The 15305-nt window shown below is 39.9% G+C and overlaps 1 protein-coding gene across 1 annotated transcript in view; it reads left to right on the forward strand.

Annotated features, from left to right (window-relative positions):
* Nucleotides 1–15305, forward strand: part of DIPK1A (divergent protein kinase domain 1A) — a 128279-nt gene that overhangs the window by 10384 nt on the left and 102590 nt on the right. The window lies entirely within an intron of this gene.

Genomic DNA, 15305 nt, shown 5'->3' on the forward strand with positions numbered 1-15305 from the left:
TAAACAATATCTGTTTTAGGGGTGATCATGATGTTGTGGATTTTTTTTCCTTTTGTTTTTTTTATTGTGGTCAAAAACACGCAGCACAAAGTTTTCCATCTCAACCATTTTTAAGATTATAGTACAGTACTGTTAACATATGCACATTTTTCGGCAACAAATCTGTAGAACTTGTAATCTTGCAAAACTGAAACTCTGTGCCTATTGAATAAGAGCTCCCCTTTTCCCCCTCCATACCATCCTGCTAACCACATTCTACTTTCTTTTTCTATGTGTTTGACTTCTTTAGATAACTTGTGTAAGTAGAATCATGCAGTAATTTTTTTGTGTGTGTGACTGGCTTAGTTTACTTGAATATCCTCAAGATTTATTCATCTGGTATGTATGATAGGATATCTTTGTTTTCAAAGGTTGAATAATATTCCACTGTGTGTGTATACCACCTTTTTTATCCACTCATCAGTTGATGGACATTTGGGTTACTTCCACTTCTTGGCTGTTGTAAATAATGCCATAGGGAACATGGGAGTGCTAATATAATATCTCTTTGAGATATTCTTTCAGTTATTTTGTATATATACCCAGAAGTGGGAGTGCCACGTCACTGGGTACTTCTGATTTTAAATTTTTGAGGAAAGTCTGTACTATTTTATATAGTGGCTATATCAATTTTATATTCCCATCAACAGTGCACAAGGACTCCAATTTTTCCACATCCTTGTAGCATTTGTTATTTTGTTTTTTGTTTGTGTGTTTACTGGGCCAGCCATCCTAACGGGTTTGAAGTAATGTCTCACTGTGGTTTGGATTTACATTTCCCTGATGATTAATGATGTTGAGAATCTTTTCATGTGCTTCTTGACCATTTGCATGTCTTGTTTAGAAAAGGTTTCTTCTTTTTTTAAAAAGGCTTTACTTAATTTAATTAATTTATTTGGCTGCATCAGATTTAATAGTTTTGGCATGCAGGATCTTGGTTGCAGTGCACAGACTCTAGTTGAGGCAAGCTGGCTCAGTAGTTGTGGTGCTTGGGTTTAGTTGCCCCATAGCATGTGGGATCTTAGTTCTCCAACTAGGGGTAGAACCCTCATCCCCTGCATTGCAAGGCAGATTCTTAATCACTGTACCAGGGAAGTCCTGAAAAAGTTTCTTTTTGATTTATTGTTTCAGAATGATGTTTATTCAGCAGGGTTATGTTAATGTAAGCAGTACTACCCTTTCTTTCCTAAGAAGGAGAAGGAGAAAGAGGGAGTGATGTTTAAATGTTTAGAGAGAGTGAGAAAGCAAACAATTATTGGACACTGTTAGCAATTGATTAGTAGAGGCATAGGTATAAGAGTATTCTTTGCACTTTTCTCCTAAATTTTCTGAAGATTTAAGCATTTCCAAAATAAAAGGTTACATTTCCAAAATAAAAAGAGAGACGGGTTTGATCTCTGGGTCAGGAAGATCCCTTGAAATGAGTAAGGAAGCAATTTGGGGCCAGGGCATTAGCTTTGGACATGTTGAACATGAAGTGCTAACTAGAGGTAGATACCAAATAAGCAGTGGGATGCAACTCTGAAGTTTGAGGTGGGGATGTTTGGGCTGATGGTACACTAATACCAAATACTAATGGGTTGAGACCCATTAGTATTTGGGTTGTCGTGGAAGCCATGTGAAGAGACACAAGGAGACTACAAAGTGAGAAGCAGAGAAGGTTGGAGTCCTGAGGACAACAGGGGCTAAAGAAAAGATGAGATTGAGATCAGAATTCAGTTCCATGCTGTGGTAGGATTGAGGGCTGCATTTCCTTGCTGGCTGTTGGCGGGCGGGGGTGGTTGTGGGGGGGTTGTTCTCGGTTTCTAGAGGCTGCCTACATTCATTGGCTCATGGCTTCTTTTCTCCATCTTCAAAGCCAGCAACGGTGGGTAGAGGACTTTGCGTGTTTTTATCTCTGACTTCCTCTTCTGCCTCAGCCTTTTTCTACCTTTCTCTGCCTCATGTCTCTGACTGCTGCCTCTAAGAGTTCATATGATTATATTGGCTTCACCTGGATAATTCAAGATACTATCTCTACTTTAAGTCTCTTTATAGCAGTATCTAGATTAGTGCTTCGGAGAAGGCAATGGCACCCCACTCCAGTACTCTTGCCTGGAAAATCCCATGGACAGAGGAGCCTGGAAGGCTGCAGTCCATGGGATCGATAAGAGTCAGACACGACAGAGCGACTTCGCTTTACTTTTCACTTTCATGCACTGGAAAAGGAAATGGCAACCTACTCCAGTGTTCTTGCCTGGAGAATCCCAGGGACGGGAGAGCCTGGTGGGCTGCCGTCTCTGGGGTCACACAGAGTCGGACACGACTGAAGCGACTTAGTAGCAGCAGCAGCAGATTGCTATGCTATGCTATGCTAAGTCGCTTCAGTTGTGTCCAACTCTGTGTGGTGTCCAACTCTGTGTGACCCCAGAGACGGCAGCCCACCAGGCTCCATCGTCCCTGGGATTCTCCAGGCAAGAACACTGGAGTGGGTTGCCATTTCCTTCTCCAGTGCATGAAAGAGAAAAGTGAAAGTGAAGTCGCTCCGTCGTGTCTGACTCTTAGCGACCCCATGGACTGCAGCCTACCAGGCTCCTCTGTCCATGGGATTTTCCAGGCACGAGTACTGGAGTGGGTTGCCATTGCCTTCTCCAAGCAGCAGATTAGTGATGATTAAATAATCAGGGGGTGGAAACCTTGGGAGACTTAGAATTCTAACATAGAAAACACAACTGAAAATTGACAGTTAAAAAAAATTAATCATTAATCATTTCCTAAAGTATTTTGTTTTCCTTCCATTACTATTAGGTTTTAAGATGTTGCCATAAGAAATTTTATGAGTTACCATTGTATTTATCATTCTAGCAATTACTATGAGAGGAATCTTGGATACTTATTAAAGGAAAGAAAATATAAATAGCTACTGAACAGCCACATGTGGCAATGCTTGTTTTTACAATAGATACTATTCTTAAATCTTTTGTAACCTTGTACAAGCTAAAAAGTGGAAAAGTATCACTTTATGAACTCTAAGAAAAGGTTCTTTAAAATGTAACCTAATACATTACCATATGTAGAATAGATAGCTAATAGAAAGTTGCTGTATAACACTGGGAGCTCAATGCAGTATTCTGTGACAGCCTAGAGGGGTGGGTGAGGTGGGGGGGCGGTACAAGGGGGAGGGGACAGATATATACTTATGGCTGATTCACATTGCTGTATAGCAGAAGCCAATACAGTATTGTAAAGCAATTATCCTCCAATTAAAAATAAATTAAAAAAATGTAACCTTGGACGGAGGAGCCTGGTGGGCTGCAGTCCATGGGGTCGCTAGGAGTTGGACATGACTGAGGCGACTTAGCAGCAACCTATGTCTTTCTGTTTATTACCTAACACTTGTTCTCTACTCCTTAAAGAAAAAAAATGCTTGTTTTGTTATGTCAGCTTATAAGATTTCAGTCACATCTGATCCTGTATAACTAAATTCATACCCAGTGAAGGCAGAGCCTACTTATTACTCTAGTTTTGTCCTTTATCCTGAGCATATAGTACTCAGGATGTGCAAAATGATACAGTATAGTACACATATTGAAAAATATTCTTTGGGGTTGGTGCACTGGGACGACCCAGAAGGATGGTATGGGGAGGGAGGAGAGAGGAGGGTTCAGGATGGGGAACACATGTATACCTGTGGCGGATTCATTTCAATATTTGGCAAAACCAATACAATATTGTAAAGTTTAAAAATAAAATAAAATTAAAAAAAAAAGAAAAACTGACCAAAAAAATAAGAAAAATATTCTGTAATCACTCTGAGAAATTGAACTGCAATAGCTCACACTAAGCACACATTGCTCTCTCACATTCTTACTGTTTACTCTTACTACCACCTCCATCATATCATCTTCACCATTGTCGTTATAACTGAGGCTGTTGCCACCCCCTCTTCTTCCAATCTGCCAACCTCCTCTGGCTTCCCTCTTTTCCCTGTTCAGTCAGGACCCGATGTTCTGTCATGTCAGCTACTCTTCTTTGCCCACTAACTACCTCTTTGCTTCCCTTACTTTCCTTTCTTCTTGTCTTGATACTCTCCCTTTCCTTTCAATCTCATCTTTTCTTTAGCCCCTGTTGTCCTCAGGACTCCAACCTTCTCTGCTTCTCACTTTGTAGTCTCCTTGTGTCTCTTCACATGGCTTCCACGACAACCCAAATACTAATGGGTCTCAACCCATTAGTATTTGGTATTTGTGTATCATCAGCCCAAACGTCCCCACCTCAAACTTCAGAGTTTCATCCCACTGCTTATTTGATATCTACCTCTAGTTAGCACTTCATGTTCAACATGTCCAAAGCTAATGCCCTGGCCCCAAATTGCTTCTTTACTCATTTCAGTTAGTGATACTCTCCAGTTACTCAAGAGATAAATATACTCAAGTCCTTCTAGACTCTCCCTCTCTCCTTATCCTCATATTTAATCCCTCAACAATTCCACTAGTGAATCTCCTTAAATAGCTTTTGATTGCGTCATCTTTCTTTTTTTAAATATACAGTGTTATCAACTGTAGTCACCATGTTTTACCTTAGATCCTCAGACCTTATTCATTGTGCAGTTGTAAGGTTTTTACTGGCCTTTTACTGATTTCTATTTTCCCCACCTCTCAGCCTCTGGTAGCCATTTTCTACTCTCTGTTTCTATGAGTTTGACTTAAAAAAATTTTTTTTTAGATTCTATATATAAATGATGGGAGAAGGCAATGGCACCCCACTCCAGTACTCTTGCCTGGAAAATCCCATGGACGGAGGAGCCTGGTGGGCTGCAGTCCATGAGGTTGCTAAGAGTCAGACACGACTGAGCGACCTCACTTTCACTTTTCACTTTCATGCATTGGAGAAGGAAATGGCAACCCAGGCCAGTGTTCTTGCCTGGAGAATCCCAGGGACGGGGGAGCCTGGTGGGCTGCCGTCTATGGGGTCGCACAGAGTCGGATACGACTGAAGCGACTTAGCAGCAGCAGCAGCATATATAAATGATACTATGCAATATTTATCTTTCTGTCTGGCTTCATTTAGAATAATGCCCTCAGGGTTCATCTATTTTGTTGCAAATGGCAGTATTTCTTTCTCATGGCTGAATAGTTTTCTAGTGTGTTGTGTATGTTTGCGTGTCTGCCATGTTTTCTTATCCATTTATCCTCCAGTGGACACTTTGGATACTGAGGTTATTTCCATGTCATGGCTATTATGAATAATGCGGCATTGAACACAGGGGTGCGGCTATCTCTTTGAGATTCTATTTTCACTTCCTTTGGCTATATACCCAGAAAAGTAGGAATGCTGGTAGTTCTGTTTTTTAGTTTTTGCGGAACCTCCATATTTTCCATAGTGATTAAACCAATTTACATTCCCACCAACAGTGCACAAGGGTTCCTTTTTCTCCACATCCTCACCAACATAGCTGTCTCTTGTCTGATGATAGCCATTCCAACGGGTATGAAGTGATAGTTCGTTGTGATTTTGATTTGCATTTCTCTGATGTTTAGTGATAGTACCTTTTCAGGTACCTGTTGGCCATTTGTTTCCTGCTGGCACCCTGATTCTTTCCTTTTGTCTCACTCAGTTCAGTTCAGTTCAGTCCAGTCGCTCAGTCTTGTCCGACTCTTTGCAATGCCATGAATTGCAGCATTAGGCCCACTATAATAGCCTCCAGAAGGGCCTTCCTGCCACCTTTACCCCTATCGGATTCACCCCCCACTTTCCTTCCAGATGAGTCTTCTCCAAAATGCCAATCGGATCTAATCCTCCTCCTACCAGTGAAGTCCTTCTGTGATTTAGCATTGACTTCAGTGGACCATTACCTTCAGTGGCTTCCCTGATAACTCAGTTGGTAAAGAATCCGCCTGCAATGCAGGAGACTCCAGTTCAATTCCGGGAAGATCCCCTGGAAAAGGGATAGGCTACCCACCCCAGTATTCTGGCCTAGAGAATTCCGTGGACTGTATAGTCCATGGGGTCGCAAAGAGTCAGACACTACCGAGTGACTTTCAGTGAACTAAGCAGAGCTCTGAGCCCTTTTTTTCTGGTCCCTTCCTGGCTTGCCATTTCATTCAGGCCACAACCATCTCATGAACTGTTTACTCTAGCAATTCTGAAAAACTTCCCGTTTCCCAACACACCTTGCTCTCCTCCACATGTCACCTGTCTATCCCACCATTTCCTCCTCTTTGCCCTAGAATGCCCTTCCCCCATTTCCCTGCATCCCTCTTTACCTGGTTTATTCGCAGTTTTCTGCTTGTCCTTTAGGTTTCAACTCAGAGAGGAAGTGACCTTTCAGAAATTTCTCCCTAAACTTCACACGGCAACCTTTTTTGTACCTCGCAGTGTGAGTACCTGATATCTGGCACACACTTCTCTTACAGAACTTATGATATTGAATTGTTATCACTGGTGACAGAAAGAAAGATTTTATTTCTCTCTTCTGAACCCCAGACTGTGATCTCCCTGACAGCTGAGATGGAGATGTCAGTTTCCTCTCTTTATCTTTTGTGCCTAGCCCAAAGCAGATGTTCAATAAATGTTTGTTGAATGACTGAATCCTCACAAACCTGTATAAGTATAGGAGAGCTTATGATGCAAGTCATGTTTCCCCTTCCACTTCTTACCCCCAGCTCTACTCTCAGAAGGTAGCCTCTTTGAATCACTTACCTTTTTGGATTTCCTGGTGGCTACACTTCTAACTTCTAGAACAGTGTGTCTAAAGGGAACTGCACACATCCCACACCCTGGGAGGTTCTTATAATGCTGAATTTGTTTCCTGGAAGAAATTACTTGAAATTGTGTTTATTCTTATGTGCTTTTTATATCTTAAAATATTTTTCACAGAATAGCTGATGGTTTCCTGTATTTGGTTTATTATTATAATAAGCATTTCCCCCCAGTAAAAATCAATTCAAAATTATTCTTCAGTTCAGTTCAGTCACTCAGTCATGTCCAACTCTTTGCAACCCTGTGGACTGCAGCACGCCAGCCCACCCTGTCTATCACCACCTCCTGGAGTTTACACAAACTCATGTCCATCAAGTCAGTGATGCCATTCAGCAATCTCATTCTCTGTCATCCCCTTCTTTTCCCCCCTTCAATCTTTCCCAGCATTAGGGTCTTTTCAAATGAGTCAGTTCTTTGCATCAGGTGCAAAGTATTGGAGTTTCAGCTTCAACATCAGTCCTTCCAATGAATATACAGGACTGATTTCTTTTAGGATAGACTGGTTGGATCTCCTTGCAGTCCAAGGGACTCTCAAGAGTCTTCTCCAACACCACAGTTTAAAAGCATCAATTCTTTAGCGCTCAGCTTTGCTTGTAGTCCAGCTCTCACATCTATACCTGACTACTGGAAAAACCATAGCCTTGACTAGACAGACCTTTGTTGGCAAAGTAATGTCTCTGCTTTTTAGTATGCTGTCTAGGTTGGTCATAACATTTCTTCCAAGGAGTAAGCATCTCTTAATTTCATGGCTGCAGTAACCATCTACAGTGATTTTGGAGCCCAAGAGAAGGTTGTCACTGTTTCCACTGTTTCCCCTCTATTTGCCGTGAAGTGATAGGACCAGATGTCATGATCTTAGTTTTTTCAATGTTGAGTTTTAACCCAACTTTTTCACTCTCCTTTTTCACTTTCATCAAGAGGCTCTTTAGTTCTTCGCTTTCTGCCATAAGGGTGGTGTCATCTGCATATATGAGGTTATTGATATTCCTCCCAGCTATCTTGATTGCAGCTTGTGTTTCATCCAACCCAGTGTTTCTCATGATGTACTCTGCATATAAGTTAAATAAGCAGGGTAACAATATACAGCCTTGATGTACTCCTTTCCGATTTGGAACCAGTCTGTTGTTCCATGTCCAGTTCTAACTATTGCTTCTTGATTTCTCAAGAGGCAGGTCAGGTGGTCTGGTATTCCTATCTGTTTAAGAATTTTCTGTAGTTTGTTGCGATCCACACAGTCAAAGTCTTTGGCATAGTCAATAAAACAGAAGTAGATATTTTTCTGGAACTCTCTTGCTTTTTCGATGATCCAATGGATGTTGGCAATTTGAATCTGGTTTCTCTGCCTTTTCTAAATCCAGCTTGAACATCTGGAAGTTCACGCTTCACATACTGTTGAAGCCTGACTTGGAGAATTTTGAGCATTACTTTACTAGCATGTGAGATGAGTGCAATTCTGTGGTAGTTTGAGCATTCTTTGACATTGCCTTTCTTAGGGATTGGAATGAAAACTGACCTTTTCCAGTCCTGTGGCCACTGCTGAGTTTTCCAAATTTGCTGGCGTATTGAGTACAGCACTTTCACGGCATCATCTTTTAGAATTTGAAATAGGTCAACTGAAATTCCATCACCTCCACCAGCTTTGTTCATAGTGATGCTTCCTAAGGCCCACTTGACTTCACATTCCAGGATGTCTGACTCTAGGTGAGTGCTCATACATCGTGATTATCTGGGTGGTAAAGATCTTTTTTGTATAGTTTTTCTGTGTTCTTGCCACCTCTTCTTCATATCTTCTGCTTCTGTTAGTCCATACCATTTCTGTCCTTTATTGTGCCCATCTTTGCATGAAATGTTCCCTTGGTATCTCTAATTTTCTTGAAGCGATTTCTAGTCTTTCCCATTCTATTGTTTTCCTCTACTTCTTTGCACTGATCACTGTGGAAGGCTTTCTTATCTCTCCTTGCTATTTTAAAATTTCTATTATTGTGAGTTAAAATATACATATCATAGGTTAATATGACCATGATTTTTATAGAATATAAATAAGTATACAAATGTTAAGGATTTTTTTTTCCCTAATATATTTTCCTGAGAGCATTTTACTATAAAAAAAGTTTTGGGGCTGCTTTTTATCTCTGTTTCTTGATTTATTAACTTTAGATAATATCTACTGACTTTCTACTTTTAAGAAGGGCTATTTAGCTTTCCTTACACTACAGTTCTCATTCTCTGCCAGCGTTTGATTTTTAATTTTGTTTCTTCTGTTGCTTAATTTAGTAACTTCAGATAATGACAACTCTTTCTCATTTCATCCACTTTTGACAGTCTGTCTACTCTCCCCCTTTTTAAGATGGGGATTAGAACCTGTTTCATTTTTTGTGTGTTTTTTCTCAATTTCTGTCAGCAACACTTTTACATTGTCAAAAGTTGGTAACTTATATTTTGTCCTATGACAGTAACCAAATCTCCAAATAAGTGAATCTAAAATATGAAAACTATAAAGTAGTATTATATTCAGTTGGCAAAAAACTTCGTTCAGGTTTTTCAGGAACATATTTCAGAAAACCCAAATGATTATTGTGATTTGTTAATTCTTCCATAAATAAAAATTCCCCCTATATATATGGCTGAGTCTCTTCACTGTTCACCTGAAAGGATCACAACATTGTTAATCAGATATACTCCAATAAAAAAATGTTTTTAGTGTTAAACTAAATTGAAAAAAATTTTTAAAAATCTCCCTTACAAAGCTGAGATCCTTTGACTACAACATGAAGTTCCTTCCCCTTATCAGGAAAGTGGGTAGAATTAACAGACTGGGATAGATGCCTCTTGTTATTGAGCAAATTATTGCAAGGATTTCCCCCTTTCCACAAGCTAAGCCGTATTTCTGCCAGTAGGGAAGAGAATGTGTGATATTTACACTTTTCCTGTAAAAAGTTTCTTTTTCTTAGAAATCATGCTTGCTTACCTTTTAATATTCTTACTAAAGAATAATTATTTAAAGCCTAGCCTTTGGAATCTGTAGCAAAATAACAGAGTTATGATTTGAGATGACTGTGAGTTATAGTGTCTACCCTTAGCAGTCAATATACTGGCATTTTTGAAATGGGTACCTGGTTATGCTCAGCTGTAGGGACTAGACATTAATTCTGTTATCTGCCCCTCAAATCCAAGTGAACTGAGCTAATTTTGGAGTTCTAGACCATTTGAATAAGGAAAACAATTTTCATCTTCAGAGAGAGCACAGCAGGTAGGAACTGAAAGTCTCTCAGTAGTGTCAGACTCTTTGCAACCCCATGGACTGTAGTCCATGGAATTCTCCAGGCCAGAATACTGGAGTGGGTAGCCTTTCCCTTTTCCAGGGGATCTTCCCAACCCAGGGATCGAACCCAGGTCTCCCACATTGCCGGCAGATTCTTTACCAGCTCAGCCACAAGGGAAGCCCTTGATAGCAGGGAGGAACTGGCTATCATTTTGTGCCACAGTTGTAGAAAATAGGAGGAGAGTAAAGCACTTTTTGCCAGTCTTTCTCATAGAGTCCTGAAGTTTATGTCTTGAGACCAACCATATCAAAGTTAATTCTGGCCTAAAATGAAGGGCCTCTCTATTTTTAGTACTCCCTAAAATATCATTCTATATTTAGTGCAGAGCCAATTTGTGTGCTAGGATTACATTTTCTTCTCTCCAGGGCCAGGGTCGTGACTCCCTTGTCTCTCAAGACTGTAAGATCAATAATGACTACATATTTTCTCATATTCCAATTTCTTATAATTAGGGTACATATAAGCATGCTTCTTATTTTGAAATGTAGCTTTTTTGGTGACATTTGTCTTTTCTTTCTTGCTTTTTAGTTTTCAGGGAGTTTCTAGTTGCTCTTTTTTTGGCCTAATATGCCTTTGCTGCAGCCTCACTTTTCCCATATTCTGTTATTTTTTTATTGTGTGGAATCCCATTTATGACCAAATGACTCTCTAGGCTGCTGCACAGCTGTCTTCCAAGGGCTTGCCTCCATTCTTCTGTGTTGTAATCACTGTTCTTAGGGTCCTAGGTCTTCCACTGTCCTGATTTATGCCATAATTTTACTGGGGTGTATCCTGAGATAAGTTCTTTAGAAAGGATGTGTGGGAAGTAAACTTTCTGAGTCATGTCTAAAACTGTCTTTATTATACCTTTGTTTGTAATTAGGTTGGGTGTAGAATTCTGGGCTGAAGATAAGTTTTTTTAAAACTGTGAAGACATAGTTCTATTGTCTTCTAACATCCTATGTTGCTGACTAGAAGCCGGTTTGGTTATCAATCCTCTGTGGGTGACCTATTTTTCCTGTTCAGGTCTCCTTTTTATATTTGTTTTGGAATTTCGTGAGGAAATGTGTAAATGTGGATCTTTTACTGGTTGGTTATATTGAACACTCACTGAGCCCTTTCAGTCTTAAGACTTGTGTCTTCTCTTCTGGGGAATTCTATTCTAAATTCTATTTAATAACTTCTCCTTTCTTTTTTTTCTGTTCTCTCTTTTGGCGGCGGGGAGTGTTTAATTAGTCAAATGTTGTACCTCTTGGATTGGCTCTTTGTATCTCTCACAGTTTTCTCTATTAGTTCCATCTTTTTATCCATTCTGAGTTTCTCAATTTTATTTTCCAGCTCATCTGTTGATTTTTTTCTTCTAATCACTCCTTAAATTCTGTCTTTTTGATTTAAAAGACTTCTGTGAGGTTCTTTGTTCCGTTTCTCCGTGTGTGGTTTTCTATTCCTAGTTTATATTCCATGCAGTACCCTTTTGATTATATTGGCTTGGCCAAAAATTTTGTTCAGGTTTTCCACACATACAGAAAAACTTGAATGAACTTTCTGGCCAACCCAATAGTAGATGTTTTGTTTTGTTTAATAGATTTTATTTTTGTAAGTTCCTTAATTGTTCCCCTCAGGATTCCTTTTTCTAAATGTTTTTCTTAGCTCTTCTCTTTTGTGCTGCTGGACTTGCCCATGTGCCTTGGTTGTCTACTCATTTTGTAGAAAGCAGGACTGAGACACTGGTGTGGATTTCCTCTGCTATTTTAGAAGTTGGTCTCTTTTCCCTCAGACCTTTCACCTGACTGGATGGCTGACTGTGCCCTCTGTGTAGGTGGGATGCGTTGGCTGGCTGCTTGCTCTGGGGTGAGCCTGTGCTCAGGCCCTGGGGGCCCCGTTTCAGAGGAGTCCTCTACCTGGGGCGGACTGGACTACCACCAGAGGCCTTGGCTTTCCCCGGGTTGTTTGTTCCTTCAGGTATCTGGTTTTTCAGCTGAGGGTTAATGCCAGGCTGCCTGTGATCTGTGTGGGCATGGGGGGAGCAGATAGTGGTGCCAGCTTGTGCAGTTCTAGATACAGACCTTCAGTTATTCCCACTGTCTTCAGCCTACTTCTCTCTCCTGCCTTCCCTCATACCTCTGGCCCAGAGCCCGGAGCCATCAGTTGTTCTAGGCCAGATTGGCTCTCCTGATGCCTTCTAGCATTCCAACAAGCATTTTGGCTTCCAGCTCCTTTAGGTTGCCTTGTGGAGTATTTTGGGCCGTGGCTTTCTTTGCCTCTCTCATCCGTCAACATAATTCAACCTGCTTTTTTAATTCTAGAAATTAGTTCTATCTTTCATCCACTGGTGAACCCCCTACATCCCCTTTCTTTTGATATTAGAGTTTCATTGTTTCTTTTGCCTGCCTTCTTGAAGTGTGATTTTGCACGCTATAAGTAGTAAACATAAATCCTCAATAGCTTGAGATCTTGACAATCTCAAGAGTGTCAAGACATCTTGAACTGAAAGTCCTGACGTGAATTTTATCTATCATCTGAATATTTACCTACGTTGTTCATCTTCATGAATGAGGTGTCTAAGCATTGCATAGTCAATAAATTATTTCAATAAAATAAGGCAAGAGACTTTTCCCATAAAATCTTGTATAATAACAGTTTATTTTAGTAAAAAAAGAAAAAACTGCTCAAAATTGGAGTCTTAAAATTAGCATCAGTATTGTGCCTAATTTCTATAGATTATAGTCAATAAGGAGATTGCCTGCTATGTGTTGGGTAAGCACTGGGTTTGTAGCAGTGACTATGATAACAGTATGCTGTCAGAGAATTTGCATGTTATTTGGGGGACGGGCACTGATGGATAAATAATAAGTGAAATTAAAAAACAAGCACACAATGAAAACATCAGGTGCTTGTGTGCTTAGTTGCTCAGTTGTGTCTGATTCTGCGACCCCGTGGACTGTAGCCTGCCAGGCTCCTTTGTCCATGGGGATTCTCCAGACAAGAATCCTGGAGTGGGTTGTTGTGCCCTCCTCCAGGTATGGCAACAGTTAGCTATGTGCAAATGCAAATAAACTAAGTTAGGGATAAGGAGTGTCAGGACATTTGTGTTGGCTGACTGGCTAGAAAACCTGAGATCTGACTAACAAGCAGGAGCCAGCCAGGCAAGAACAGGAAATTTTGCATTACCCTCAGAGACATATCCTTTCCTTAGTCAGAGCTATCTACCCCCCTTTTGGTTTTGGTCATCCTCTGTCCTGTAAAAAGGTTTTTATATTAATGTAATAAATTGCCTGAACATTTCATCAGCTTTTAAGTAGCACTTTGGTGGAATAGAAAGACTCATACGATAATTTATTCCCCTAGGACAGAGAAGGGATAAACAAGCCTTTTTAGTCTGTGATAGTGGATTGGTTTGGTGAATATAAAGGCCTTAATTATTATGCTTTAAGCAACAACTTAATTTGTTTCAGTCTGATTCCTGGCTTTCAAGTGGAGTCTTCCTCTGATATATTGTGTTGCTATTTTGGTACTTGTCATTTTGCTATTGCACTTTTCCTCATCAAAAAGCATTTACTGAACACTTCTTATATAGTCCTGGTGCTTGTATTGATATCATGCACTGCAGACGCACATTCACTTTTATCTTGAAATTGGGTACATTTTTCAAGGAGTATGGGGAATGGATAGTTTAAGGGGATCAATTTGTAGATCCTTAAATTACCCAAGTACTTTTTCCTAACATTGTTCTGCCTGAGAATGTGCCTTTGATGGAGGCGCGGGGCTACATTCCCACCTTCCCTTTTGCAGTTGCCCTTCTCCCACTATTACAAAAGAAAGACACATTGCTCATCCATCTCGGATCTTACAAAGGTCCCTGGATGTGAAAGCCATCAGGGTGCCAAACAAAGGGAAATTGAAAATATTGGTGTTTGTGTTGAGATCATGAATGACTGAGGAACACTATCTCAAGGAATGACTGGATAACAGTTTCTTTTGCAATTCAAATAGTTTCCCATTTTTTGCTTTCGCAAAATTAAAAGACCTAATTGAGTTGTTTGCTAGTTTACTAGTAAATCATTAAGTATATATGTACATTTTTTGAAGTGGTTAATACTATTCTATAGAAATGATACTTTTTAAAATTTGATTTTTATTTTATATTGGAGAAGATGGTAAAGAATCTACCTGCAATGCTGAAGACTTGGGTTCCATCCCTAGGTTGGGAATATCCCCTATAGATCCACTGGAGAAGGGAATGGCTACCCATTCCAGTATTGCTGCCTGAGAAATCCCATAATCAGAGGAGCCTGATGGGCTGCAGTCGCTGGGGTTGCAAAGAGTCCGATATGACTTAGCTTAGTGACTGAGCAGCAACAACATGATGGGTTAGTCACCAGTTATACAAGATGTTAGTGTTGGGGGATGCTGGGGGAAGAGTACCTGGACCTCCTTGTATATCTTAGCACCTTCCTGTGAATCTATAAATACTTCAAATTAAAGTTAAAGTAATTTGTGGTGAAAGTAGAGAGGAGAATAAGTTCAAGAAGGAAAATAAGATATAGAAAATTTCTGACCATTCTGAACCAGTAGTTCATTCATTTTTTGAAATGGATAAAAGCAGCTATCAAATTGCAATAGAGTTTAAATTTCATTTGATGCATTTAAGGTAGCATAATAACTTTATTTTAAAATATCAATACTTACAATATGTTGGAAATTATTCCTTTGAACTATATAAACTTATGGTGAAATTTTAAAATACTAAAAATTTTATTTTATTTTTGGTCACGTTGCATGGCATGTGGGATCTTAGTTCCCCGACCAGGGATCGAACTTGCACCCCTGCAGTGGAAACATGGTGTCTCAACCACTGGATCACCAGGGAAGTTCCCTTATGATGAAAAATTTTAGATATCAATTTAAAAATGTGTGAGGAGGAGTATATAGTTTTTTAAATTCTCTTGGGGGGTCTACAAACAGAAAAACTAGATTTCAGTAGCATAATACCCCCATTGATGAAGGGGTTAAATTCCAAAAATATACTTTAACAAAATCGAAATCTTAATTACCAGAGGTAGTTGAAACTTTTTCCATTTTTTTGTTGTTCTTGCTTTGGCACGCCACACAGCATGCAGTATCTCAGTTCCCCACGTGTGTGCATGCTAATTCACACATGCTAATGTGCATGCTTCAGTTGTGTCCCACTCTGTGCAGCTCTTTGGACTGTAGCCTGCCAGT

This window comes from Bos indicus x Bos taurus, chromosome 3 (assembly GCF_003369695.1).
Source record: "Bos indicus x Bos taurus breed Angus x Brahman F1 hybrid chromosome 3, Bos_hybrid_MaternalHap_v2.0, whole genome shotgun sequence".
In the NCBI taxonomy this organism is placed as follows: domain Eukaryota; kingdom Metazoa; phylum Chordata; class Mammalia; order Artiodactyla; family Bovidae; genus Bos; species Bos indicus x Bos taurus.